At 41.9% G+C, this 27,659-nt stretch overlaps 2 long non-coding RNA genes across 2 annotated transcripts; both read right to left on the bottom strand.

Moving 5' to 3' along the window:
* Window positions 1-12,120: 12,120 nt before the first annotated feature.
* LOC133213304 (uncharacterized) lies at window positions 12,121-15,791 on the bottom strand. The gene is made up of 2 exons (XR_009725770.1): window positions 15,530-15,791; window positions 12,121-15,158 (listed from the first exon to the last, which is right to left on the bottom strand). It is a non-coding gene; the product is annotated as an uncharacterized LOC133213304 (long non-coding RNA).
* Window positions 15,792-19,062: 3,271 nt separating this feature from the next.
* LOC133213303 (uncharacterized) lies at window positions 19,063-25,377 on the bottom strand. The gene is made up of 4 exons (XR_009725769.1): window positions 25,181-25,377; window positions 23,954-24,235; window positions 23,242-23,403; window positions 19,063-19,495 (listed from the first exon to the last, which is right to left on the bottom strand). It is a non-coding gene; the product is annotated as an uncharacterized LOC133213303 (long non-coding RNA).
* Window positions 25,378-27,659: the final 2,282 nt, after the last annotated feature.

A 27,659-nucleotide genomic window follows, 5' to 3' on the forward strand; every position in this document is an offset into this window, starting at 1 on the left:
AATTGAAGCCTTTCTAATGAAGCGATATGATCATGTAGTTTGGACAAACAATTCAAACTGGACTACTTAGCACTAAAGATACCACTGAAAAGTGGAGTCAGAACTATCTGGAACTAAACTGGTTGCAACCCCTGGTTTCTGTATCAACAGCTTCCTGATCTTGATGTATGTGGGCATCTCTCAGGGCTCTTCAGGATATTCCAAACACATTTGCAGCTCCCTGGAGGTTGCATTTGTAGAGTTATATTCATTAGACAAGAAAGAAACACATCCACTGGTTCTCAACTGTGTACTACAAACACTATTTGAATAAACACCCCAAGAACCGACTCTCAGAGGTCAAAACAGCCCAAAGATTTGGACAGTCCATTTTTTCTATCATGGGTTAGACTCAGATGTTGAGGCACACAAAGATACAGAATCATAGATAGAGAGTCTCATCCTTTCCATAGTAACCCTATAAAAATACGCATAAGGCACCTAAATGTGCTGCAGGTGCAGGACTGAGAATGACTTTCTTAGAAAAACAGCAAGAATTAGGTCTGTGATTCCTTTGCACTTCTGAAAGTATTATCCGTGGTTCTTTTCAGTTTCTTACAATGCCTTAGTCATGGAAACCAACTGACAGCACACAAAATGAAAGCATTTCTGCTAGTTGTACAAAAGCGCCTCCATTGACTACTAATCTTAACCCATCTCCACTGCTCACTTTTCCTATTAAAGCTCTATATTCAGGTTTATTATTCTCTATCTGTTCAAGAGCATTTAACTGCCTGTTACTGGGGCAGTGCCAAAGCAGTTTTAAAGCACTAAGAGGTATGAATTAGTGCTTTGCTTATAGGGAAATGCAACCATGCCCCAAACAAATGTGTACAGGGATTGAGCCAGGACCTCAGCTACCCAGGGTGGGGAGTGGGAATGTAGGTGGTTTGATGAGCCTCACTCACCAGAGGCAGCTGGAGCTGAGCCTGGAAGAGGAGGGAAGTGCCATTTTCAGCTTCTTGTTTTTATCTTCCAGCACAGAAAGACTGACGTGTGATGAAACACACAAGTTTCACAGCCAGCTTTTCAAAGGCTGTGTTACTTCAGAATCATTAACCTGGCTGAGATCTCTGCATTCTTCTCTGCTTTGTTGGTTATTTTCATAGCAGTGATTGCTGGTGGCTTGCATATCCTTAAAGCTGCAAAGCTAGCATTTTAATTTATCCTCATTCAGAACCTAATTGTCTTGCACTGTTGGCTAATTAAATGTTCAAAGAAGTGATAAATTAAGCAGGTTGATCATTACAACACAAGTAATTAGTCAGTCCAACTGAATCTGAGCCTTGAAATCCACATTCCCTGAGATGACAGGAATTCTGGGATGTGCAAGAAAGCAAAGAATGTGTCAATGTTGAGGAGGAAAAAGCTTCCCTGAATATTTCATGTGTAGTGCCCAAATCTCACACAGTTTGGGGTTGAACAACCTGCTCTAGTGGAAGGTGTCCCTGCCCATGGCAGAGGGTTGAAACTGGATGATGTTATGGTCCTTTCAAACCCAGACAAGTTTGTGATTCTGTGATTTTCAGGCTGTTTATTTTGTGCATAAGGAAATCTCTTTCTGCTGCCAGTAAGAGAAGATGAAGTTCCAAGATGGCACCTAGCTAGTTTCCTATGGGATCTGACATCTCCCTGTGTTAGACACATAGAATGTACTTTGTGAAACAGGTATGAATGTTGTGGTTTTAAATACAAACAAACCAAAGCACAAAACCTCCAACCCTCCCAACATCAGTTACATACCAAAATAGGCAGTTATAAATGGAATATACCGTGGTAGGGAGTTTTCATTCACAAAGGTTTCATACAGTGTTTTACTAAAGACTCTCCCCGGGGTCAAATTAGCAAACATCTAAAGACCCAAATGTATGTTCTGAAAATCAGTCTATGTGTGCAGCTGCTCCAATTCTCAAGACAACTTTCTGCCAGAAAAACATATCCGTACCATGCATCATCCCAGCAGCTTGATATTCTTCCTGCTAATATATCCAAGTGCTCTGTAGCCCTCCCACGTGTCCAGCCTGTAGGAAGGTACATTTCTATGGAAGAGGCATAGAATCATAGAATAGAATCATAGAATAGTTAGGGTTGGAAAAGACCTTAAGATCATCAAGTTCCAACCCCCCTGCCATGGGCAGGGACACCTTGCTCTAAACCATATTACCCAAGGCCTCGTCCAGCCTAGCCTTGAACACTGCCAGGGATGAAGCATTCACAACCTCCCTGGATAACCTATTCCAGTGCCTCACCACCCTAACAGGAAAGAATTTCCTCCTTATATCCAATCTAAACTTCCCCTGTTTAAGTTTTAACCCATTACCCCTTGTCCTATCACTACAGTCCCTAATGAAGAGTCCCTCCCCAGCATCCCTATAGGCCCCATTCAGATACTGAAAGGCTGCTATGAGGTGCATGCTGGCACACTGTCCAGAACCACCACATACATCACTGGCGACAGGCTGGAACTACCCGGGGATGGTGTGCCTGGGACAGGACACCCCATTGTGCAGCTGAAAACAGGGAAGACAGCAGAGGCACTGAGATTGTTTAATTAAAGCATGCGCAAATCTTACCTAGGAGCTCACCTCAGTAGTGAGGCAAGCACGGTGCTTGGCTCCTGGCTGTGAGAGAGAAGGATGCCCCAGAAGCAATCCTTGGTGTGGTCCTGTGGGGTGCTGCCTCCCTCCTAGCCTGGCTGTCACAAGTCAGACTTCACCCTGCCTTCCTTCCATCTTGCTGATCCTCTCTGCAGGTTCAAGTCTCAGTATGGTTTTTACCAAAACTAAATTAAGTGACTGCACCATCTCCACACGCAGCTCTCTCACTTCATTTGCAATCATATCCCTCACTGTTCGGTTCATTAACAGAGTTTCCTTCTCTCATCCTCTGCATGTAGGACAGCGAGATTTGAAGTTTCCCATATTCTGCAGTGGAAATAACAAATAATAATTGCTAGAAGTGGCTGTCAAGGGTGAATTTCAGACACAGGCTTCCCACAGGCTGTGTTTTCTCACCTATCCACAGTGCCTGTGGTGTGGGACCAGCATTTAGATCATTCTCACAGAGCTGCTGCAGCAGCCACACTACTCTGTCGTATTCTGCCTCTTCTAGAGGTGATAATAAGTTTTAAAGGTTTTCTGCTTGTCTTCTCACTGCCACGAAGAAAGTGTCTGGTCATGGCTTTCAGTTTATCTATTTCCTTGTGTAGTGGGTTATAGCTTACTTCCTGAACACAGAACTCCTGCTTGCTTTGCTGAATCAGCTGGTATTTCATATTGCAAATGATACTCTTAAAATTAAGGCTTCTAAAACATTCTAATTCCTTTTGTTTTCCTGTGCTCTAATTGGTCTAGCTGGATTATGTTAATTATTTCTGATCAAAACTGCTTAATTAGCATGGCAGGTCAATTAGTGAGGGCCTCTGGGCTTTAAGACAGTTACTTTAGGTTTAGTTTTAGTTATAGTGTAGGCAGTCCATTCTTACACGTTTTATGTTTCTAGAACTATCTGTGAATTAATGAAAAGTTAACAGACTGGGATGTAAGAAAATGCTTCATAAGCATCCACCAATATCTTGCACTGGGGATGGCTGGTACCCAAAATGCTTCCTTAATGCTCCATCACTGTAATCAGCCTTGAAAGCAGAGTTCATGGCCTTGCTGCTGGCCCACAAGGGGACAAGAGCCAGGAGGGACATGGCCTACCTTGAGGGGTGAGGGTTAGAACAGGGAAAGCTGCAACCACAAGTGTTCTCCCTTCCTGTCCATAAAACACAGGGATAACAGTAATTTTCCATCTGTGAGATCCATTTGAGGAACTCTTTGTAAAACACTGAAAGGCTGCTAAATGTTGTTATGTTTTTTTCTTGCAGATAACTTCTAGCAAACCCACTCATAATCAGAGAAGCCTTTAGATTACATTGGCATAGAAGGTGTCAAAGAAAAGCTGTCCATAGATTTAAGTCTCCTTTTTTAATATTGTAAATACTTGATTTATTCCTGTGAGTGCAGGTTTTCATCAAACCATCTTTCTCCTTAATTGAGCTAATACCTTTACTCCTGTCCTCCTCTTTGTTCAGTCTGGCAAGCAATTTCCCAGCCTCTTCTCCCATCTCATATATCCACTTCTGATCTGATTATTAGCATTTCATCTTCTACAACATTCAGTGTATGATATTCAAACCCAGACTTATTTAAAGAAGTAATACCTTTTAGTGTGCTGGGTGTCACGCATTTCCTCTGTAAGGTAACAATTTTATCTTACGTTATTGCAAGTTATTTGCTCTCCATTTTCATTTCCTTCCTCCCCTTTTTTAACTGGTAGATGACACCTTATAAGAAGATATAAATGGAAATGCGACTGCAGAATGGAAACTGAGGAAGGCATAAATTTTTATATGAAAAATGCCCAGTGAGCAAGCACTGGAGGATTTAACTCAGAAAACCCCAATATGTCTGCTTCTTAAGATGCTTCTTCCTCCAGGTAGCTAGTGGATCCTTCTAGAAAGACTGGATACCCACCCATGCCCTAGCCTTTCCTTACTCCATGCTCAATTCACTGAAATGATTCCCAAAAGCCAACTCTTCAGACTGAGATCTGGATGGAAACTGTGTGATGCTGTTGCTGTGTGTCTGCATTCATCTTCAGACAGACAGCTCTCCATGCCAGGCGGTCCACATCACCTTGTACACCTCATCTGCTGGTTACAGACTGCTCAGGTTGTCTTAGCACACCACAGACATGCACCCACATCAGATTTCTGTGCTAATTGCTTTTTGTTCTGTTCCACAGCCTGAAGCATGGTGCCTATTCTCAGCAGGAGAGACAAGCTGGAGAACAGAGCTGTTGCTGTCAGAAGCAGTCAGAGCAAACTGCAAATACATAATTTCTAGGCCAGACCAGACTAAACCTTTGGTGCACACATACATGTACTTTTTGCTCAGAAACCTAATTGGGAGTACAGATCACAGAGCAAGAACATTCCAAGTTTAAGCATATTTAAAAGTGGAGGGGAAAAAAATATGCAGAAATGGCACATGATCCTGAAGCCAGAGGATGTTTCTAATGGACAGTGTAAGGCATACAGTGTGCACTATCAGCAGTGGGTTTGTCTGCTGAAAGGACTGACCAACTGGTGTTAATGCAGCAAGCTCACCATAATGCTGCTCCTTCTTCACTTAGGCATGTCTTTCCTTCAGCTCTTTCCAGCTACATTCCTAGGGATCCACTCTAAGCTTTTTCCCAGATACAATTTGGCATTACATTTGTTTGCAGCTATAAACAAACAGGAGTACAGTCAGAATGTAACGGCTGCTGCACTACTCACCCTTTCCATGGTGGTGGCCTTCCTGCTGTCACACCTGGAGCTATCAGAAGAGATCAAACAAAGAACCTTTTAGAAAACCAGGAAAAAAATACCTGGTACAAATGCAGAACAAAAAACAATAAAATAAATGGCCTTCCCCCACTTCTCATTTAATTGCCTTCCACAGGTTTTGCTCAGCAGTCTGCCTCCCAGCCTTCATCCCAGACACATCCATTCCCCACTTCAGGAATCAAGGAGCCAGATTATCAAGAATAACCCCCTTTTAAATAGTTAAAAGCCTGGAGTGAGCATTCCTCATTTTGATAAATCAAGGCTTAAATTTACTGGAAAACAATCCTTAAAGTTCATGATTTGCTGCTGTGCCTTTTCAGCTGCATGCCAGGAGTCCTTGCCTGTGAAGCCACTGAATGGTCTTTCTTTTTGTTTCTAACTGCAATCCCTATCCTATGTTAACACAGCCTGTTTCAAACAGTAAATTATTTATCATTAATCCTAGGTGCTCCACATTTAGCACATAATTAACCTCCCAAATTAACAGGGAAAAGGAGCTGAAAATGCATGACATTCTGAGCAAAAAGTCTTCTCTAAATAGCACAAAAATGAAAGACAATTGGATTTACCATTTAGGTCTTAGTTCAAACCTTCCCTGCGGTTACATTATGACAAGATGTTTCCTTTAGTCTCATTTATGGCAATAGTTTAAATACAGATTCTTTTGTTGTATGCTTTTGATGTATGACATCAACGATCAGACTCTGAAAAAACAGAGGTTATTATAGAATCCCAGACTGGTTTGGGTTGGGAGGGATCTTGAAGCTCATCCAGTTCCAACTGCTTGCCATGGGGAGGGACACCTTCCACTAGACCAGGTGCAGCTTGGCTATAAAGCCAATAATTATGCAACAAATTCAGACTTCCTTTTGGTTTCTTTCATTCTTTACATTCATTCACCTTATAGTGCTCTCCTGATGTCCCAAGAGATACAACTACAAATCTGACAATTCACCACCAGTGATTTATGCGTCAGACAAGCCAGTGGGATTCTTTAGGAAATTTTTCCAACAAATGCTGTTAATCTATATATTATTTTCAAACTGGACAAGTTGGGAGTGTGTGGGGTGTTTCTGTTAGTTTTCTGGCAAGTAGTGGTCTTAGTCTTGCTTCTGAGGGATGTGGATGTTGGGGGGTGTTTAATTTCTGAACTCATTAGGATTGGCTATTGGTAATTTTGGGTCTTGCTTGCTAACAGGTGAGACATTACAGGACATTCTGCACTGGAACATTTGAAATGGCTGAGGGAAAACTGCTCCCAGTGATTAATAACACCTTTGCTCTACACTTCCTCCAGGCAACATGATTTGAAAACAGTGTGTGGGAGGCCTGGGCTATGCAGCTGAGAGCAGGGGCTTCACGTGCTTCCCACACACCTAGAACAGGAAGGAAAACCTGCCAAAGATGCAGGAGTTGCCTGTTCCTGTTCTAGCCAGGAAGGCCTGTGTGAATGGCCATCTAGGTACTGGTTTATTATAGTTACTGGAACATAAATGGTTCCACTCTTGCTGTTTAATGACACTGTAAGCTCCTCAAGGCATAGCTTCTTACTCCAAAACCAAGCGATCAATACAGTAAGGCTATGGATCCTGCCATACTGATGCAGTGCTTATACTTGTGCTCACAAATGCCAGTTGCACTGAGTGACCAGCTCTATACCAGAACTTAGAGATGACCATGGACCATGTATGTGTGATTTTTCTTTTTTGTTTGCTTGTTTTAAATGCAAGGAACTAAACTACATCTTTTTCAAACATAGCTCTGTGTTCACTTCCCTAGTTACTCTGAGGGAAATTCAGGAGAATGCATTGAGAAAGCTGGATTCATTTGGCTTTCATACCTGGCAAGGCAGGTGTAGTGGCTGGGCTTTATCTTGTTTACCATACTGAAACACCACAGTGTCACAATATGAGTTTCAGCATAATTCCAGCACTTTGTGGATGCTGATGAAGGAAAGGTAGCTCCCCTTTATACTTTACAAATCCTGGTGCTGTACTTCCCCAACATGTGGTAGCACAGCCCAGCTTATCATCAATCCACCTACATGCACAAAAATGTCCTGAAAATGCATCTGAAGTTTCTTTCTAGCAGTCCTTGCACGCTCTGGTCTGACTACAAGCAGTGGTGCCAAAAATAACAGATTTATTGTAGAAGTAAGTGAATCATAACTGGTATGCAAACTGCCAGTATGAAATACTTACCCTGGAACTACCCTGCTCCTGGGCTGGTGAACTTGTGGTCCCACACTGCTGATAGAAACAGTCTCTTTCCTTGTACAGACACACCCATCAGCCAGAGTGGAGTCCAGCCCTGCTTCTGTGAGGGATGAGAAAGCTTTAATGCCACACACGTGTTGTTACTGTTGTTCTATGTTCATTAGTGTTCACTGCAAGGTACTGGTGAGGGACAAGTGATGGCAACCACTGAAGAAATCACCAAATGAACTTAAAAAGATAGTTGTGGCCTCAGTTAACACCACTGAGAGCACAGCCCAGCCCTTCGTGCTTGCTGGGAAAAATCTTCTAGGGTCAAAAACTTAAATAGAAGCAGAACCAACACATACCTGGAGAGGCAGATGAGCAAAACTCTAGGCAATCCATTGTGAAATGGAGGTCTTATAACTAAAGAGCTCAGTATAACCATCTGCTTAGTGCAGCAAGGAGGGAAGAGTTCAAAAAGGCAAAAGTATTAAGCCCCAAAAACTTAAAAATCAGACAGGCAGGAGATGGCTCACCACGCCTGGGATTTTGCACACTGACAAAGCTGTATTCAAGCACAATGAAAATGCCTTTTTCTCCTGTTGAAAAAACATAATGAGAATGCATCATTGTGGGGTTTTGTTTGGGTTTTATTTTGGTTTTGGTGTTTTCTTCTCTAAGTGTGTTTGTACAAAGTTTCAGGCGCAGATTCTTAACTTCTTACTGAAGTCTTCACAAGTACTCTCCCTTCAACAATGTATCTGAAGACATTTTGATGTGTAAAAGCTCATGAAGGGTGGTTAATGTGATAAAAGCAGAAGCTTGAAGCAATGACATCTAAAGAAAGTCTGTCTGAAGATCTTGAAATCAGATAGAATAAAGAGAAGACTAAAATGACAAATATGTTTGATCTTATGTACTTAAACAGAAAATCATTTCTGAGCCCTGTCTCATCCTATAAAAGAGCTGATGGATGGCTTGGATTTAGATACATGTAGCTATATTTGCTACTGATAAAATTACATACTTGCCCCTTTGCACTAGCGCTGTATTTTGGGAGTTGGAATTTATTGATTTAAAACCCCAAATTACCCACTTTATTCCTACTCCCCTTTCTCCTAAAATAGTGTTCAAGTGGAAAACAGAAGCTGGCTTTCTTGTACAGGGAAGGAATTAATTTCCTTAAGGAAAAGCAATGAAGTGTTTCCAAAAATGAAATCCTGATATGATTTTTGGGTCAAGCAGGGAAGAGCAAGGCACACAGAAAGGAGCTGTTGAGCCAAGTACAGTCACTCCAGTCCAACTACACTATTGACAGGGGGAAGGGCAGGTGATGAGGGCTAGAGAAGACAACTTCCACGGCATTACACCTGTAAATGAAAGGAGACTATGGAGGAATAATATGCCGTGAGCCCTAAACATGTCATGTCTATATTCAAGTCTGGAGCTCAGAACAAGACAAGCAGAGAGCTTGGTAATGATGATCACTCAAGTGACCTTAAATTTACCAAGGGACTTGTATAGGCACAGACAAACTCAGACCATAAGCCTTTCATTTAAAAACATAGGCTCCATTATTGCAGAATTGAAGGAATCTTGCTTAGAATTTGCTCATATTTTGAAATACTTCTTCCTGCAAGCCCAAAAAGCATGCAAAGCCCTTAAAAATGTTTGTTACATTAGAGGACTCCTTTTTCTTGTCTGCATTCATGAGGTTCCTAGTTCCAACTCCAGGAAGCTTTCAGTATACCACGGCCCTGATGCAGTAAAACATTTAAGCAGTTGCTTTATTGTAAGTGCAGCATTACACATCCAGCTCTGAGCTCCATGCTGAGGAAGGCAATAAGGCCTTGAAACTAAAACATGGTGTATTAGAAAAATTATTAGATGCTGCCCTGTTCCTTCATCTTATAAGAAGGTGCAAAGAGAAGTGCAGAAGGCTGAGACTGCAGGCTCTATTTACCCATCCACCTGACCAACAAAACAGCCTAGCTTGTGCTTACAGCATGCACCCTTCCTCACAGATCTACTTTTCTTCCCCCCTCACCACTCTCTAAAGGACCTATGTTATCTTTGGTTAGCTACTGCTCTCTCTATCCAAAGCCAAGACCTGTCAACTTCCACATGTTCTTGTGCACAAGTCACCGTCCTAAATGCAAAGTATCTGCACTTCATGCAATAAAAACTGCTAAAGAGGACTAAGGCGAAAGCCTCAGCTCTAAGTCAATGCAAGCCTGGGCCACCTAAGCCACTGTGCGTGGGCTCTTGTCAGCAGAGAGCAGCAATTTTCATATTAGAGACTCTCAAATTCCTTAGGCACTCCCATCTCTGGTATTACACTGAAGTTACACTTGAATATACAATATTTGCATTCCTCTTGCTAATTTATGTTGCTTGTTCTCTCTAATCTCAACATCACAGCGCAAATCCTTTTCATGCTCTATTTCCTATGCAGTGCAGCTTCCCTGGTTTGTAATCAACATTATTCTTTCCATTAAAGTTAATTTCTATTGTAGACTATGGACTAGCTCTAACTTCCTTTCACCTTCTCTACTTTTTAGGAGATGCTACACAAACAAGAGTTAAAGGATTTTGTTTCTATTACCTTCTTAAACACTTTAAGGGCTACTGAAAAGGTGCTAATAACTTCTGTCCTTTGTCTTCTAAGGCCTGTTTCAAACCCAGTGAGAGCTGTTACATTCACAGGGCTGTGGCCAAACTACTACTGACCAGCAGACAATCAAAGTAGACATAAGGCATCCCTAGGAACATACTAAGGAGTCAGTTGAGGAAGATGAGAGAGACAGTGCTGAAGGCAGCCTTATACCTTCTTCAATAGAAGCAACACAGAGGAGGTAAACATGAATCAATCCTGAAGGCAGTAGAGAAGCACAAGGAAGTTCTATGAGGAAAATAGAATGAGTCTTAAGGCCATGAAGGGTGGCACAGGTTTTGCAAGGCACTTCCCCGTATTTGTGGTGTCTCACAAAAAAGCCTTTTAACTCCTTTGGCTCTGTTAGGTGACAGATATATGTCTATGTAAGAGGTTGTCAGCAGACCCTAAGGACCAAAATACCTACTCATTCAGTTTGTTTGTTTTCTATGATGCCTGCACCATCACATCAGAACTGGTAGTTCTTGGCCTATCCTGGTTTAAGGTCTGGTTTGGCACCCTGAGAAAGTCATGTTGAGTCAAAGCTTGTTCGTTAGTTTTATATTTGCTGACTTAACATTAAGAAATGATTTCAGGATCAATTTCCTTAGTTCTATAGCAGGAAATGCAGGATTTCTTACATACACAACCTGCAAAATGCTGTAGGAGAAAACAGGCTGTGCTGTGCAGTATAATTTAGACCATCTGTAATGACAAATCTTTCCAAGTTACATTTCTGCTGGGGCTCTCTGACATTCCTCTGTGCTGGGGTATGAGTTATCTAACAGATTCTCAACAGACACCAACACAAGCGTCCCCAGCTTCAGCCACACCAGAGCTCTTTAAATTACACCTTGTCTGTGTGCATGGACACATGCAGTGGAAGTTCTGATATATCCACTTCTATTCCCTCGATGTTTGCTTTCCACTCAGCCAGCCAACAGTGTGGTTTTTCCTTTCCTTTTTTGCTGTCGGGCAACAAGTCTTATTTCTCTTTCATTTCCTTATGAAGGTATTCTTCCTGAGGATGTCAGGACACAGAGGCACGGCATTTTTGTGTGGCTCATAATTAAAAACTCTTCATGAACTTTACTTTTTGTAGCGTGCAGGGGCAAGGAAATATCCAATGTTACTATTCAAGTCCACTTTATACTACATGCTTAATAGTAGCTGCATGGGTTTAAACGGCTGCTCATTTCTACTGCCTTCACTCCTGTGTGCTCAGAAACACCCTGAACTACAGTACAACAAAAATCAGTTCTGGCTTGGATCTAAATTCCTGCAGATTCTTGCTGTGTTCAGCGAAGGTGCAGAACAATGGTATTAGTCCTACAGGAGTAGAGACTGTATCTGTAATTTCTGAACCCATGAAGTGGGCTTTGAAAGTATCTCCCTATTGGTGTCCACATGTTGAGGGAAAAGTAGACAGGCAAGATGCCATGCTGGGAACTCAGCTGCACAAACGTAATTCCAGACGCTCCCCCAGTTTCCAAACATAGCTCAGCCTATCTCATACAGGAGGTGCTCCAGCCCTTGATCATCCTTGTGGCCTCCTCTGGACTTGCTCCAACAGCTCCATGTCCTTCTTTATGTGGAAGACACCAGAACTGTCTCTTGGTTGCTGGGCGGCTCCTCCCTGCCTGGCTGTGAGCTGCAGCAGTGCCGTGGAAAGTGAAGCATCTGACTGTGGTTTAGTGCTCTACAATGGGATGGCTTTGCTGATCATCGAGAAAAATGACGGGCCATTCACCAGCAGCGTGCTGGAAAGAAGAATTTTTCATGGCAACATTTGTAGTTTACAATTTAGCACAAAACCTGTTAAAGCACAAAAGCAGTCTGTTAAAATCCAGAAACACTGTGCACAGCAACTTTGGGTGTTTATTTATGAAAACAATACAGTGTGTTCCAGTGGGAACTGATCAAGTTGCATAAAAGATTTAAGAGTCCATTCTGTAGCTATAATAATGCTTTTAGCACTTTCTCAGATCCTTCCCTATTTTCCAGTGTAGTGGCTTGTGCTAGTTTATCTTTTGGACCATAAACCATTTTATGCCTTCAGTATTCTGGAAGTGGTATCACGATAAAACAGATTTAAGCCACGAAATAATACACATATTCTGTATTTGGAAATGTGTCAGATCTGTTTTTGAGAAACTAACTGCATGTGAAGCTATTAGCACAGTGTTGGTAATACCACAGAACATCACTAAAAGTGATGGCAGGTTTTTGTAAAGGAGCAATCCTGGTTTAGTACAACTCTGTTGAAATATTCATCATTAAAAAATCATGTTTCAGGAAAAAAATATGATTCCTCTCTGAGAATTTAAGCAATTTATTTTGGTTTTTAACAATTTAATCAAAAGATTTCTTGAAGCCTTTTATGAAATGAAAACCAAGGGTTTGGGTTGCGTTTGGGTTTAGTTCTTTAATAGTGCAAGTTTTTTGAGCCATACTCAGACTTTTCTGAATATTCAGCAGGTAAATATGCCAACAGCTCCAATTTAACATTGAAAATAGCAACAGAAAAGGCAGTGTGATGCTGTCCCAAGTTAATGTCAGCAGCTGGCATAAGGGCGCATGGCCTCATTCAGGGAACTGTCCATGTACAGTTCCTGTGAAGAAAATCCAGGTATGGTAGCTGGTATGAAGCATTAGCACTGATATTCATGCTTTAATAGGGACATGAGAAATAACTCCCTCTGCAGTGCTTAGGAGAAAGTAATTCCATTTAGGACTACATAAATTTTCAGTTTGTTAATTAGGTTAAGAGAGGAAAAATAACATTAGGAACTTCCACTAGAGTTGTATTAGCTTCAAAATGACAAAGAAATTGAAAGAGAATTAATGTTAGCCAGGAGCTTTGGCAATCAGCTCCACTTCCAAACCAGGGCCCCAAAACACTGAAGTCTTCACTTAGAGATGTGCTTTTTCTTCTCTTTTTTAAATCATCTGCCTTTCATTATCATTTCTCAAAGACAAGCAGCTTGTGAAGCAGTTACCCAAGTATATAACGTGAATTCTGAAATCTGGCATTCTAGGAAGCATTCCCCAGAGCAGATGTACTCAACCGAGGCATGCAGCTCATAGCTAGAATTACCCCAGAGAAATGGCAAGTCACTACAGCCTCTTTTAAGGGTGTCAGGTCTCCCTTTCAGCAATGGCTCAGCACGTTGAGATCATGTCCTGTCGTCACCTTGACTTTGGTTGGGGCTCTGGGAACTGCTGATAACAGGATCACCAGTTGGCAGTAACTGATGAGTCACCAAATCTCACGGAAAGGCTTCAGGAGCATGGAGGAATGGTCAGGAATGGTTTTGGTAATGCAGACAGGAGCTGAGTCTAAATCTGAAATCAGCTTTCTATCAGAAAAGTTTCATCAGGTTCAATAGAGGGAGATTAATCCACTCCCAAACCTCACAAAGTGGTGCTTTAGACACACACACACACACACACAAGAAGAAAGCCTTGAAAAGTGGCCTTTGAATTCTCAGCTGAGGATCCTGATCAAGAGAGGAAGAGTGTGAATGTGTGTTGCTGAAGACCCCTTCTTAGCCTTTAAATGCTCACAGATGAAAACACTTTTGTCCATCTGTTCCTATGTGGAATACGAAGGACTTGGATCACTTCTGAAAGCAGCCATGACTTTCTAGCTCAATACTTAAGCTGGGGAAATAAAGGGCCCTTGTCCTTAATTCTAATGCACTGAGGTAACCAAGCCGGCAAATGGCTCAGACCTGTTCATTGCTTATGGACAGCCACACTTGCTTGTAAAAGTGCTACTTTCAGACCTGGGGAGTTGAGCCTGTCATGTTAGACAGAAATTTGGATGAGGCATCACTGACCTTGTACATGACTGATTGATGTTGGAGATGGCAGCTGGATTCCATCTCTTTCTGTAGGCACTCACCCTCTTTCTGAGGTGTCTATATCCAGAAGCCCAACATCAAGGGTTTAAGTGTCTGCAGTAGATTAGCAAAGCAACAGTTGTCTCGGGGTAAGCCAATGCATGACAAATAATATCAACCTTGGTGTAATCCCTGCCCACCTTCCCTTTCCTGTCAGCTTTCAACTGGCATCTCTCAGATTTGTTATCTACCTGGCAGATCTTAGAGCTTTTGAACCTCAGAACAGAGAGGCAGGATTTATTTGGGGGCAGGCATGAGAAGTAGTCCCCTTCAGAAGACCTTCCATCAGGCTCTTTGTGGCAAGGGGTCCTTGTGGACTGGGATAACCCATAGAGACCATTATGGGGAAAGTGTTCCTGGTCCAGTCATCCTGGCCGCCTTCCTTAGGGGAGCAGAAGGCAGAAGAGCAGGAAATTCAAGGGAGAGATTAAGAACAACTGCTCCCATCTCAGGATACAAGCTCCCTTTTCTGCAGCTTGTCAGAGTAGGTGCTGAGCCACGTAACAGAGGGTGACTGGTGCAAAGAGGATCCTGGCTTGAATAAATAGCCTCACTTACAGCAGAAGGCAGTCACCACTGCAGGATGTACAACACAAGTACAAGGTATACACCTGAACACACTGCAAGAGTCAGCTCCATAGTGGGCACAATAGCCTCCAGCTATACTTGTTATTTTCCTTTTGGTTTTTGGTTCCTGCTTGTCATCTGCAGCACATACTGAAGGGAACAGCATGCACCTCATTATTTAGATTTACCATTCTATTTGTAGCACTTCAGAGCAAAGCAGAAGGGTTTAATAACCCTTCTCCCAGCAGCAAAGGGCTGGAGGACTCGGTGGGAAACTCCAGCCCCACTGTCTGCTTCCCCTTGCAGCGGGGGCTCCATTCAGCTGCTGTCTGCCTGCTTCTGCTTTGTGTTCCAGAGGCGTTTGCTGCAGTCACTTGATGGTTTTGCACGTAGAGCAGGCATCTGATCAGACTTTTAACCTGGGGGAGGGAAGCAAAACAAAATTCTGGTGAGTTAAATTACCTTCTGCTGCATACAATCATCCAGCGTAACACAGCTCAGCAATAACATTCATGTTGCCATTAATAGAAAACACTTCACATTGCACTCCAGAGAGATTTTTTTTCCTCTTGGTATGGAAGTGATCCATTCAGATGGAGCTGCCTGAACAAAGCCTAAGGGCTCAGACAGCACCAGCAGCATCTCTCTAAATATCCCTGTCTTATTGTGTACTCTCTGCCTTGACTTGAAGGAAATGTGCCAATTGCTGCAGCTATAGGGCTCTGCGTATATAAACCACACACTTATCTGAGTGGCCCTATGGGGCAACATGAGTTATTTGCTGATTTACCTCAAGTAAATCATGATAATACTTCAGCAGAATTGTCTTGGCTTCAACAAAATGTGTCAGAGTGTTTTCAAATAGAACACTTAATCCGTGCCTCTCTCCCTCATGTCATGAAGGGAAGAATTAAAAATGTGACTATGCACCATGCTGGTAAAAGCCTGAAAATACTTGTGAGGGGAAAGTGGGGCATTTTGCAGCATGCTTAAAGATGGCTTAAGTTTTCTGAATAGAGAAATGAAAGCTTGTCTTGGACACTTCTGGTCATCTTGAACAATAAACTGAAATATAAATAAGATGAATGACAGTAATGAAGAAGACCAGAATCAACTTCTCATCCTGTAGATATATATGAAGCTGACAGGTGCCTCTGTAGCTCAGAGGTAAGGGGGCTGAAGTGCTGACAGCAGAACAATGATACTTGACTCAAAGACAACTGAGGTGACAGGCAAGGTCCGGTTGGAGAAACGAGTGGGGCCTGCACAGACCGGACAGTGGTGGGGGCAGAATTATAGCCCTGGAGATCTCATACCATTTATGTCCTTATGTGAGTTCAAGGGACAGTTGTACTCATGGCTAAAGGTCACCACCCCTCAAGTCATTTCATTAATGTTTCTTTACTGTTTAATGCTGGCTTGCATAGCTTAAGGCTGGCTGCTGTGTTAAAATGAGTAACTGTGCTTTGGGAGGGAACAAGTCCTCCTGTGTTCTCAACAGAGGTAAATCATTCACAAAGCAAGAAGGGATGCTGCAGCCAGCCTGTAATTGAATTTTGCAGCGTTCTGAATGATAATGCATGAGTCTCCTCTCCAAATCAGCAACAAGGAATTATTACACAGAAGGATAAACAGGATAAAATTAAAAATTAATGCTTCTGGAAAACAAATCAAGTTTTTCAAGGCCAGGCTGGATAGAGCCTTGGGCAACATGGTCTAGGGTGAGGTGTCCCTGCCCATGGCAGGGGCTTGGACCCAGATGATCTCAAGGTCCTTTCCAACACAGACCATTCTGTGATGGTTTCTGCAAAAAGTATTTACTGGCACTTCTGCTTATAAACTCCTAATTAAAAGGCTGTTATTGAGCCCAGACCCATCAAAGACGGTCATTCTCTAACTCCATCCTTTGTACTCCTGCTAAAAGGCCATGAAGTCGCATAGGGCATTAAAAACATCAAATAGTAGGGAAACAGACTGAGCTGATTAACCTCTGTAAAAACCAGTAAGGTAAGATTTGGACTGTGGCAGGTAAGGCACATGTTGGCACACACTCATCTAAAGTAATTAGACACTGGGGGTGAGGACGGGCTGTAAGCCACAAACACAGGAGAAGAAAATGGATTTATTCTCTGAGAATTCTGTGATTCTATGATGAACTGTCTGCCTTTTACAGTGAGATCTAAAAGTAGATCCTATCAAGTCATAATTTGCTATGTCATTTAAAACATTTAGAACTGAAAGTGGCAATTACCAGCCCTCTTAATATGTCAAAGGTTGCTAGACAAGATGGGCTCAGCATTTTCACAGCGAAAAGCATTCAGGTCTTTCAAATTCAGATCTCTGTCTTAATCAGACATCAGAGGAGTCCCTCAGAAAATAAGCAGAAACGCCACAGGCAATCTAGTTCATGGACTGCTCTTGTGGCAATACGATGGAAGATTAAGGCTGGTGAGCTTGCTTATTTCTCGTTGCAGAAGGTCTTCCTGAGGTTGGTAGCAATTTGGATAACTTATTCTTTTTGGTTTTACTAGGAAGAGAAATGCATGAAGAACTTCAGTGCAGAAATTTCTCATGTAGGCTTGAGAACCTCATACACCAGAGTCAGGAGCTGTTTGAAAGGGAGCTCCCCCCTGTGTGAGCACACACACAAAACTTCTGATTCAGGACATGTTTGTGCCTATTTGGCAGATTATTCTTTATACTCCCTCTGATGTCAGGTTATTCTTGGGCACGATAAAATGAGGATGAGAAGGGCTGTATAATTAATTTCATTATAAAAGCATTTGAGAGCTCACTAGAGAGTTTATCTTTGTTTCCTCCCTTAAAAAAGGCTCTACCAAAAGCTCTCTCCACTCTCTCCATATAAATAGGGAAAATCCCTTTTGCCAATCAGCAGAGTATCAGCTTTGCATTTGCAAGTCAGCTTGAGCACAAAATGACCTTTTTACATCCATATGTATCCATCTCTCTAGAATTAATCATCCATTCAGCTGGTGGCTTATTTAAGCATAAACACACCAAAAAGGTGCTGTAAGAGTGTTTGCAGAATCCAAATATTTGCTTTCTCCTTCTTTAACCACCTACCCACCACCAGGGTGAAAGCTGCCAACTGGCAGCTGAAAGCAGCATTTTGTCTTCCATTACTCATATCTGAATTTCTCTTTTTTTCTTCTTTTTTTTTTTGCCTGTGAAATAATGCCTCAGGGACAAATGTGTAACAACAGAGGGCAAACTGGGTCACTTGAAAACCAACTCCTGGGGCATGTCTGCATTGTGAATGAGTTCATGACTTTCGTAAGGAGCTCCCATTCTCCCACTGAGATTATATTTCCTGCCTCACACAGATCACGTTCACTGAGCCAACAACTGCCTCTAGGCAACCAGGATATAACGCTGTGCCCTGAGCAGCACAACACTTAACCTTCTGGGATGCTGTACACAGAGTCTGTGTGTGTGTGTGCAGGGAGGAGGGGGAGCCCTCTTAATATTGCTTACTAACACCGACACCATGGAGTGCTTTCACAGTGGCGTGTGCTCTCAGTTGTCTGCTCCAAGGGAAAGGGTTGTGTGGACCGTTTCATTCCCTTCATGGTGTTAGAAACGTAATTTTTTGGCTCTTAATGTTAATCACTTGGGGTGGGGCTGGGCCAAGGATGCCCACAGATAGACCAAGATCACATTAGGTAGTTTACAGACACCAAAGGAAAAGATAGCTTATTGAGATAGAGACCAGTTCATCAGCTAAGTATTTACACTGCAGCTCTCCATGAGCTCCAGGAGTGTGGCTGGTGTTTCAGTGTGGGGTGTTTCTTTTTAAGCCCAGAATGATATTGAACTGTAGCAGACTGATTACTTTATAACTAATATGCTATTTGGAAAGCTTCCTTGAATGTCCAGAACCAGAACCTGGAAGGTAAGAGTTGCTCGGTATTACTTAGCAGAGGCCTACCCAGATTTGTGAATCATTTCTTATCATTTCATCTGAGAACAAAGAAAGTAAAGGTGGTCACATACCCAACTTTGTTTGGCCTCAGAATGAAAACAAGTCAATCAGCACAAAATTCACAGGTATTTGTGCTGAGGCTGCTTTCAGGACCATATTGAAAGCCTGCATTGCTATCCATATTCTTTGCCAAATGGAAGAGGATTGTTGCCCTAATATGGAATTCTCTGCTACTGGGTACAAGAGATTCCTTCTTGTGGTCACAGGCCATGACAGCTAGGAGATGTTCAGACACAATGGCCACATGCAGATAAGCTGTTGGTCAGACACCACAGACTAATTAGCACCCTCATTAACAACATCAGCACAATAAGGAAGGGTTATCATAGAAATAAGCATTGATCTTCAGGCCCAAATCTGCCAAATCTCAGACTACTCAAAGCCACATTTGCTTTTCTTTGGGTCCTCACATGAGCTTGTGTTAGACTGGTGTGTGCCTTACAACTCTGAAAATACGACAAACTCCTAAACCAGCACTACTGTACAAAAACACATGACTGAGCATAGAATAAATAGTCCAGTTGGAAGGGACCTACAATGATCATCTTGTCCAAATGCCTGACCACTTCAGGAGGACCAGAAGTTAAAGTATAGAGAAAATGGCTGCACACCTGAGAGCTCCCACTCTCTGCAGCATCAGATCCTGTCCCTTCTCAAGGGCTGCACGGGTAACTTCAGGCTGGCGTAGCCTGCTCGTGTGACCTCCTCCAGGTAATTTGGCTCTCAACAGCAGCATTAGAGGTATAGCAGCTTCTGTAGGAAAAACAGATTTTATCTTAATTCCTCTTTACAAGCCTCCTCTCTGACAGCTTTGAGAACTCTAACAATCAGATATATTCTGCTTTTAGTTCTCAGTTCATGCACATTGCTAAATACTTGGATGGTTTCTCTGAGGAAAGCTTTTAAGAAAGCTCTAGAACAACTCAAATAGTCTTATTCATTGTGGAGTCCCCAAAGGATGGCAAATTGAAACTGAAGTCCTGCTTGGAGGGGAAATGAAAACAGAGAGGAAGGGGTTTGGGGGATTCAGAGGGGTTTTAATTAGTTTGTGGTTGAGGCAGTGGAATTAAGTGCTAGAACACCCCTGTGACTGTATGCACATTGTGTTCTCTGGGAATTTGCTGAGTGACAAAAGGAAAAGGTAACCTTATTATTTCCTCCTCTCAGACTCGTCTTAAATTAGCACAGTGCTGATAAATCCTACTTGCACCTCTACCTCTCCTTTGCTTTACGAGAGTTACCCTAACACAGCAGTGCAGAGAAATGACAGGTCACGGACATCTCTCACTTCAGGACTTGTCATTGCAGCTGCAAGGCCAGGTTGCTTTGTTTTACTGAATATCTAATTCAGCAGTGAGCTACTCTATCTTCTGGAGAAATCACCTAGATCATAACATCTTTTTTGTCTCATGACAGATAGCTGAACATCACTCCTGCAGCACTGGCTGCTTGGATGGACAAAGCACCTGCTGAGGTTCTCATTGTCCCCAAATGAAACACAGCAGAGTCTGCAGCACTCACTCTCCAGGCAATGCTCTTCCATAGAGAATGGCCTAAAGGAACACATAGTGATGGCAAACTTTCCATCAGCATAATGCCAGGCACTTAGGAAACTAACTTGACCTAGTTTTGGTTTGTAGAACCAAATGACACGTAGTTTATTATGTGCAAAGAAAAAAACAAACACCTTAATAATAAAAACTTTGTTGCACATACACCCCTTCCTCACAAGCTAATATTTCTACCCTGCTGTGCATGCTGCTAATTCAAAAGGCTGGTACGGTCACAGACAGCCCAGCTTCTAGGATTTACCATTCAAACATACTTGAATTGGCATGAAAAATGCAATAAAATAATTCTTTTAGACAAGTTTAGAGAGAGGTACTCCCAAAAGACAGAGTTCTGGCTTCCAGTCACATAAAGCTTACACTTTGTCAATAACACAGTGAAGGAAGGCATGAATGAATTTTATTTCATTGGACAAGTGACTTGGAATACAGATAAGGCAGGGTGAGCATATAAACCTTTAAATAAATGTTTTAGCACTATCTGGAAGGGAGGAATGCAATTGATTCCAATCTTTTCTGACAGAAAATCAGTTCCTCTAAAGCTCTTGGGGCAACAAACACTCACTAAAAGTGTCTGTTACTAATAAAATCTTTACAACAAAACAAAACGTTGTCATTTGCAACTAATAGGCTACAATTAATGCAAATTATTACTCTTGTAGTTTAATTGAAATACTAAACTCTGACATGAGGTCTTTGTTTTACCAGGACTTTAAAAGCCATGTAACTTTGAAGAGGGATCTTTCAAGAGCTCAGGAAAACCCCAGCAGAGAAAAGGCTGACAAAGCCCCAAACAAAACACAGTGCAAACAGCAGCACGAGGAATACAAAATACTCTGTCTCTCTGATGCTGGGCTTCTCCTCTACTGACTGTGGCTACATCACCTTGAATATTGTTACAAGCAGTTAACACGAAACACTGACCTGTGCTTACACCCAACAACATAGAATCATAGAATAGTTAGGGTTGGAAAGGACCTTAAGATCATCTAGTTCCAGCCCCCCTGCCATGGGCAGGGACACCTCAAACTAAACCATGTCACCCAAGGCCTCATCCAACCTGGCCTTGAACACTGTCAGGGATGGAGCATTCACAACCTCCCTGGGCAACCCATTCCAGTGCCTCACCACCCTAACAGGAAAGAATTTCCTCCTTATATCCAATCTAAACTTCCCCTGTTTAAGTTCTAACCCGTTACCCCTTGTCCTGTCACTACAGTCCCTACACTCTTTAGTCTGCTTTTTGAGTGTTACCTTATCCAAAGCTGTCTTGTGGAAAATCTTCACCTTTTCTTCCCTCTCTGCCTGTTTCATGAGACTTTTATCTCTGCAATGGTACTACAAGCTGGAGCAGTGAAATCTGCTCTGATAATTCTGGTTTTACTTTGCAAATGCACATTATGCTTCGGAATGAAGGAGTGCATACAAGTGCTTTAGGAGAGCCATAACTGTAACTTCTACAAGAGAAATCCACTGACAGTGGCAATTTGCTGTACATTATAAATCTAAGTCAAACCCATATCCTGAGTTGCAGTTTTATTTGCAAAACCACAGATTGTTAAAACTCACAAATCAAACTTAATGTTATGGTCCTGGGGGCCTGAGGGTGAATGGTGTTGCTAGAAAAAAGGACTGTACTCAGTCACAACCTGAATTTCAAATCAAATGGTGTTTCATTCACATATACCTTGTACCAGCTCAAAGGAGTCACTGTATTTTTAGTATTACATGTTCTTTTCCTAATGCCTTCCATAATTGTTGAATAGAACAGATTTGCTTTCAGGTCCCTACTTATTGAAATAGACACTTTCAGATTAAGTCAGTTATTATAGCTAATAGTTTAAAACAGAAAAACCTGCACAACTTCAGGACATGTGCTTCAATGGTATCAGCTAATCAAGAGTCTGTTTCCATCCCTCCCAGCCTGTAACTCACAGAACTTCAGGATCTCAACCCCTGCCTTCCCACCTTAATTGTTCTCTTTATTTTTAGCGGTAACTATGCAACTTTTAGACTTCAGCGTGAGCAGGCTCTGGCACCAGAGAAAAAGAAGAGGAAAAATATAAGTGGTAATCTCAATATTTAGAAATAGAAAATTGTATTTCTATTTTCATAGTCCTGCAGGGAGCGAGCCAGTAGAATCTAGTTCACTATCTTGTTACAAAACCAAGCCCTCAGCTCACAGGGTAGCTATTTCTTAAGGAGTTGGTTTTCAGTTTTGCCAAAGAAAGCATTCAGCAACTGCAGAGGGAAAAATATAAAAAATGAAGTATTATACAATGGCCAACATTTTGCTTACAGCTCCTGGCTGGGTCTATATGGTAATCTATACTTGTGCACTGCTGAACCCAGAATAATTGCATAAAATCTCCAGGGCTCAGGACTCATCTCAGAAACCTCTAAGAAACACATCCTGAAACTCTTAACACCAGCAAAGGGTGGAATACATCCCTTCTCCAATCTCCACTCTGAATTGCTCATTTCTGGCAACAGGCACCACATGTATATGTGCTTCAAATGAATTCCTGTTTGTGAATGACACTGAAAAGTGCAAGTTCATATGCTGCAGTTCAGTTATGAAAGAGACACTCTTGTACTTAGGAACCATTTTTAATCATTAATTCTAAACTTCCATCAACATGAGCAGAATTTCCTGCTTGTGACAGTACTTCCAGTGTGAAGTTTCTACAGAATTTCCTTCATGTTTTCTGCTTCTATGGAAACCTTTCAAAAGTTCTTCTTGCTATCAAACAGAGAGAGGCACCAAACTTTGGCAACCCTCATTTTCAGCACTTCTCATCAGTAGTGTGGGAGGCTTTTGTTTTATACAAAAACTGCTCAACTAATTACTGATTCTATAGGCAGTGCTGACACTGTGAATCTTAAAAGTCTCTTACCATCTAGTACAGTGCTTAATTAATGAGAACTTACTGGAGCTGACTGACATCCTGTGAAAAGCTTTCAATGGAGCCATTTGCCAAATATTTGCAGCTTTGGCTGCAGGATGCTTTTCTTTCATTAAATATAGTTTGTAAATCAAGTTTTCCTTAATGGTGAAGACAGCTTCTGCGGAGAGCTGGCTGTGACAAATGCCTGGATGAAGCAGTAATCTGTAAGATGACCTGGATAAACAATTTAATAAAAAAATATCTCAGATACTGTAGATTATAAACTAGAAGATTGGTCTGTCATTCTCCGTATCTCAGACCATGTAACCCTATTGAAGAAAACTCAGTAGAGTGTTATACCTCTTTTAAAGCACTCCCTGTTTAGAAGGAAAACATGCAACTTGGAAGTGCTAGTGAAGGAAGGTGTGTTTGGTAATTTAAATCAGCTCCTGTGTATCCTAAGGTTGTGTGTATGCATCTCAGTCACGCTGAGCTGGCACCAATTGGAGTAGGACCAACACAGCACAAGTTTTGGCCTTCATGCTCTCTAAGGCCCCTACAACCATGAAAAGAGCCCTACAAAAGGAAACTGCCCTTTCCTTTTATGTTTCAGTTCAAAATAAAGGTGTGTTTACAGCAGGACACAGACAGCACGCTCCTGACAGTGAACAACTACCTGGTGGTATACTGTCAAAGAGCCCTCCTGGGTGGAAGAGCCAGATTAGTTTGAATATATAATCTTGGAACATACTAACCTTAAATGCAGGTTTATGTTTTCCTCCAGGACTAGCTGGGGCTCACTCTAGAAAGCAGTATGGAAGTGAGCTCATGTGCCTGCAGTATGGAAAACTGCAAAGCAGGGACATCAGGAAGACTTTCCCTTCTGTTCTTCCCCTGGAAGCACCTTCCTTAACCCGCTGTACCACGTTTTCTTTTCATATCCCTGCAGTGTTTCCTCTTATTCCCTGTCCTCCTCCTGTTCTGCTGAGCTCCTTTACCAACAAGGAAGCTTGTGACAATGATTTTTCCAAATATAGCTAGATGAATATATGAAATGCATGCAAATCAACCAGTTGTGCAGAGGGAGGAATCTGGTTCTGATCCACTGCAGCTTTTTTTCTGAGCATTAAGTCTCAAGACATTCCTGCTGACATCATAAAATAATAAAGGCTTGTGGTGAGGGGGTTTTATTGTTTGTGCTTTTTTACCAGCTCTATCAAACAGTAAGGAAAAGCACCACTGAAATTTCAACACACCCATTGTGCATGCTCACCTAACAACTAACCCAAACTGTTAAATTCCTTGTCAATAGCAGGCAATGATTTACCTGGATGATGACGACTTGCTGCACCTGTAAGTCTTTACACAGCTACACTTTCAGCTGCAACAGCTTCCAGAAGTAATCAATCCTGAACATGTTGTTTCACAGAAATAACTAGGGAATTTTAAAGCTGTGTTTTCCCCATAGTGAAAATACTAGGCTACTGCCAAATCAAGCTAGCTGTCATCCCTCTCCACCTGCATGAAGCCAGTGGGATGCACAACTGAAGTCTGCAAGGAAATCACTTTGTGTCCCTTTATGTTGGGGAGCTGCGCTTAATCAGAAGGCCCAGTGGCACTAGAAGGAAGGATTCCCAGAACATAAGCGTGGAAACACACTGTTACCAGGCACATCAGTGGTGAGGATTTTGCTGTGTAATCCATGCTGACATCCCTCTACTGCATAAAATACCAGGCTAGCACCAATGTCACACATTGTGCTCCTGCTGCTCCCACTCCCTGCTGAGCAGACCGGGCTCAGGCTGAACTCCCCCTTCCTGAAGAGGTCAGTGGCAGTTTGAATTCATTTCTCTTCAGTTTACTACATAGTGAAGTAAAATCCTTGTACAGTTTCACCACGTATAGAACTCACTGCATGTCCTCTAACACAGCCTGTTCTCAGCAGTGTAAATCACTTGTACCTCGAAGGTACAAGTTCTTACCTTCCTTCTAGATCCACCAAGGTAGTCATGGCTGGTGCAGACATCTAGTGATTGTGCTGGCCTCTTCCTCTGTGTTCTCACCAGGGAGTAAGGCCAAACTCTTCCATCCCTGCTCTCCAAGTCAGATGGACCCATTTACTGCTAGTCTGTACATTCAAGTAAGAAAAAGGCAGATTAATATGACACAAACATGGAAAAGGAAGGAAAAGAAAGTCTGCTGAGTGATCTTAAGAAAGCTGTGCTGTCTGCTGTCTTCATTCTCTGCAGCATCACCGGGACTGGGCACTCTGACATGGTTCATCTTGAGGGATGCTGCAGGAAGTTGTCATCCTACAGAGGCACTACTCACAGAGGCAGGAGTTTAGCATTTGCAGTGATCGAATTCCGTTAGACTCCTCAGCTCATTTTTCTGTATCCCCAGACTACAAAAGCAAAAGTTCCTATGCATTCCCCCACTTAACAGTATCAGCTATTGTAGGTAGGAGTTACTGCAGTCATGTTCTCAATTTGAAAGGTGGCTAACAGTAGGAAAACCAAGGTGTGATGCAGACTGCACTGCATTATGGGTCAAATACAGCTTTAATTGGACTACTTTGTTGTAATTTGCTTGGCTTAGCTTTTCTTTCACATAGAAGAAGAAACAGAAACAATTCAGCAGAATCAAAGCAATGAATACAGCCTGACTTTAAATCCTGATTAGGTTTTCTTTTACAGAGTGTGTGTGTGAGGAAGGAAACACATAAATCACACTAACTGGTTAACACATTTGAGGCACTGTATTCTAAATCAGGGAGGCCTCATTTACTTCTAGTCTTAATTCCAGCAGCCCCCTCAAGGACTAAATAAACATAAACCCTGACTTTGCTGCAGTAGCCTGTTCTACTTGTTGCAAAGCCTTACAACAGAGTGTGATTCCAAATTTCCCATTACCAATACTGAAAGAGAAAAGTAATTATATGTATTAGCAATACTGAAAGAGGAAAGTAATTATATACATTAAGAAAGAAAGTTTCCTGTTCTTCAGAAGCATTTCTTTTTGACTTGCATTTGTTTTCTCATGAGTACTTCTTACAACTGAAGGAGCTTAAACTGGTATTAAATATAGCTTTATGTATAGCAAAAGCAATCTGTCAAAGCCTATCAGCAGATTGAACCAGAGGTTGGGACATCCCAAGTGAAATCAAAGCATTAATAAAAGGCATTACTGACTAACAGACATTCATCTAAAGAAATGAGGATACAGACAAGAAATCTGTGATGGTTTCCACACCACGGGGCTTTTTTATTGTCTTTTCAGGTCAGCTTTACTGACTATTTGAACAGGTTGCCTGTTATAACCCCTCACCACATTAATAATGTTAACTAACAAATATAATGAGATCTTGTTTTCGAAGCCATGCTCACTGGCTGATACTAGAATATTTTATGTTATAATACAATAGTTTTACATTAAAGACTGGGATACTGGCATACAACTACATTAATTCACAGCAGAAACTTGGAAGGATGCTAGTACAACATTTGACAGGCCTTTTGGGACATTACTCTGCATCTGCCACACTGCTCTGCCCAAGGACAGGATACTGTGCGATAAAAATTAAAGCCTCAAAACGCAGAATCCGCATCTGTTCCCACAGAACAAAATGCTACCAGGATGAGGTGTTTTGTAAGGAGTCGTGATTTTTGTTTACTGTATCTGTTCAATTATTTAGGAAACCTCTGCATAATTTATTTCTTTCAACAAGATATTTCCATGCTTCAACGTTATTATTTTTTGCAAAACAACCTGCATTCAAAGCTCGAAGCAAAGCACAGGCAGTTCCCAAAATCAGCGAGTGGATTTGGGGGGCTTGTTCATGTTTTAAAAGAAAAGAAATCATTACTTTTAACTAGGTAACTCTGTAGAAACCAATACTCAGCAGTAGCAATCTTCTGAGCAGTTGCTTGGCTTTCAAAAGAAGTTTTCATAACCTGAATGTTGTTCTAACTACTTGCCTTTTAAAATCAGATCTAGTAGCTCTCGAGGCTTCAGAGTCCTTTGTGATAGACAGCAGAGAGCATGCAGAATTTCCCTACATCCATTTTGGGGGAGCAGGGGAGTGGTTACCAGTAGCATTAATGCTCAGGTATTAGACACAAGCATCAGTCCCAGAATCAAGCCACCTGCACTGCCTTGGTCCACAACTCAGATAATGTAGATTTTATTCTTCCATGATTCAATCAGAGAAAACCAAAAGTTGCTTTAAAACAGAACATACTTCTTGTTAACATGTTCTTCATGAGTTACTTGACTGCTTTACCACATAGGTTATAACTCACCACCAGGTTACCTAAAATGGAATTATATTCTTGTTAGGCTGCAAGATGAAGACAGCTAGCCAACATCTGAGTGGGGCTCCTAACAGAGCACATCCCATACCAGATTTCATCCAAATTCAGTCTTTAATGTTTTCCCCACAGAGGCAAACCATTGTCCCTC

This window comes from Neopsephotus bourkii, unplaced genomic scaffold (genome assembly GCF_033783945.1).
Source record: "Neopsephotus bourkii isolate Nb327-2 ecotype Australia unplaced genomic scaffold, CSIRO-AGI_Nbou_v1 NB_804, whole genome shotgun sequence".
Taxonomy (NCBI): domain Eukaryota; kingdom Metazoa; phylum Chordata; class Aves; order Psittaciformes; family Psittacidae; genus Neopsephotus; species Neopsephotus bourkii.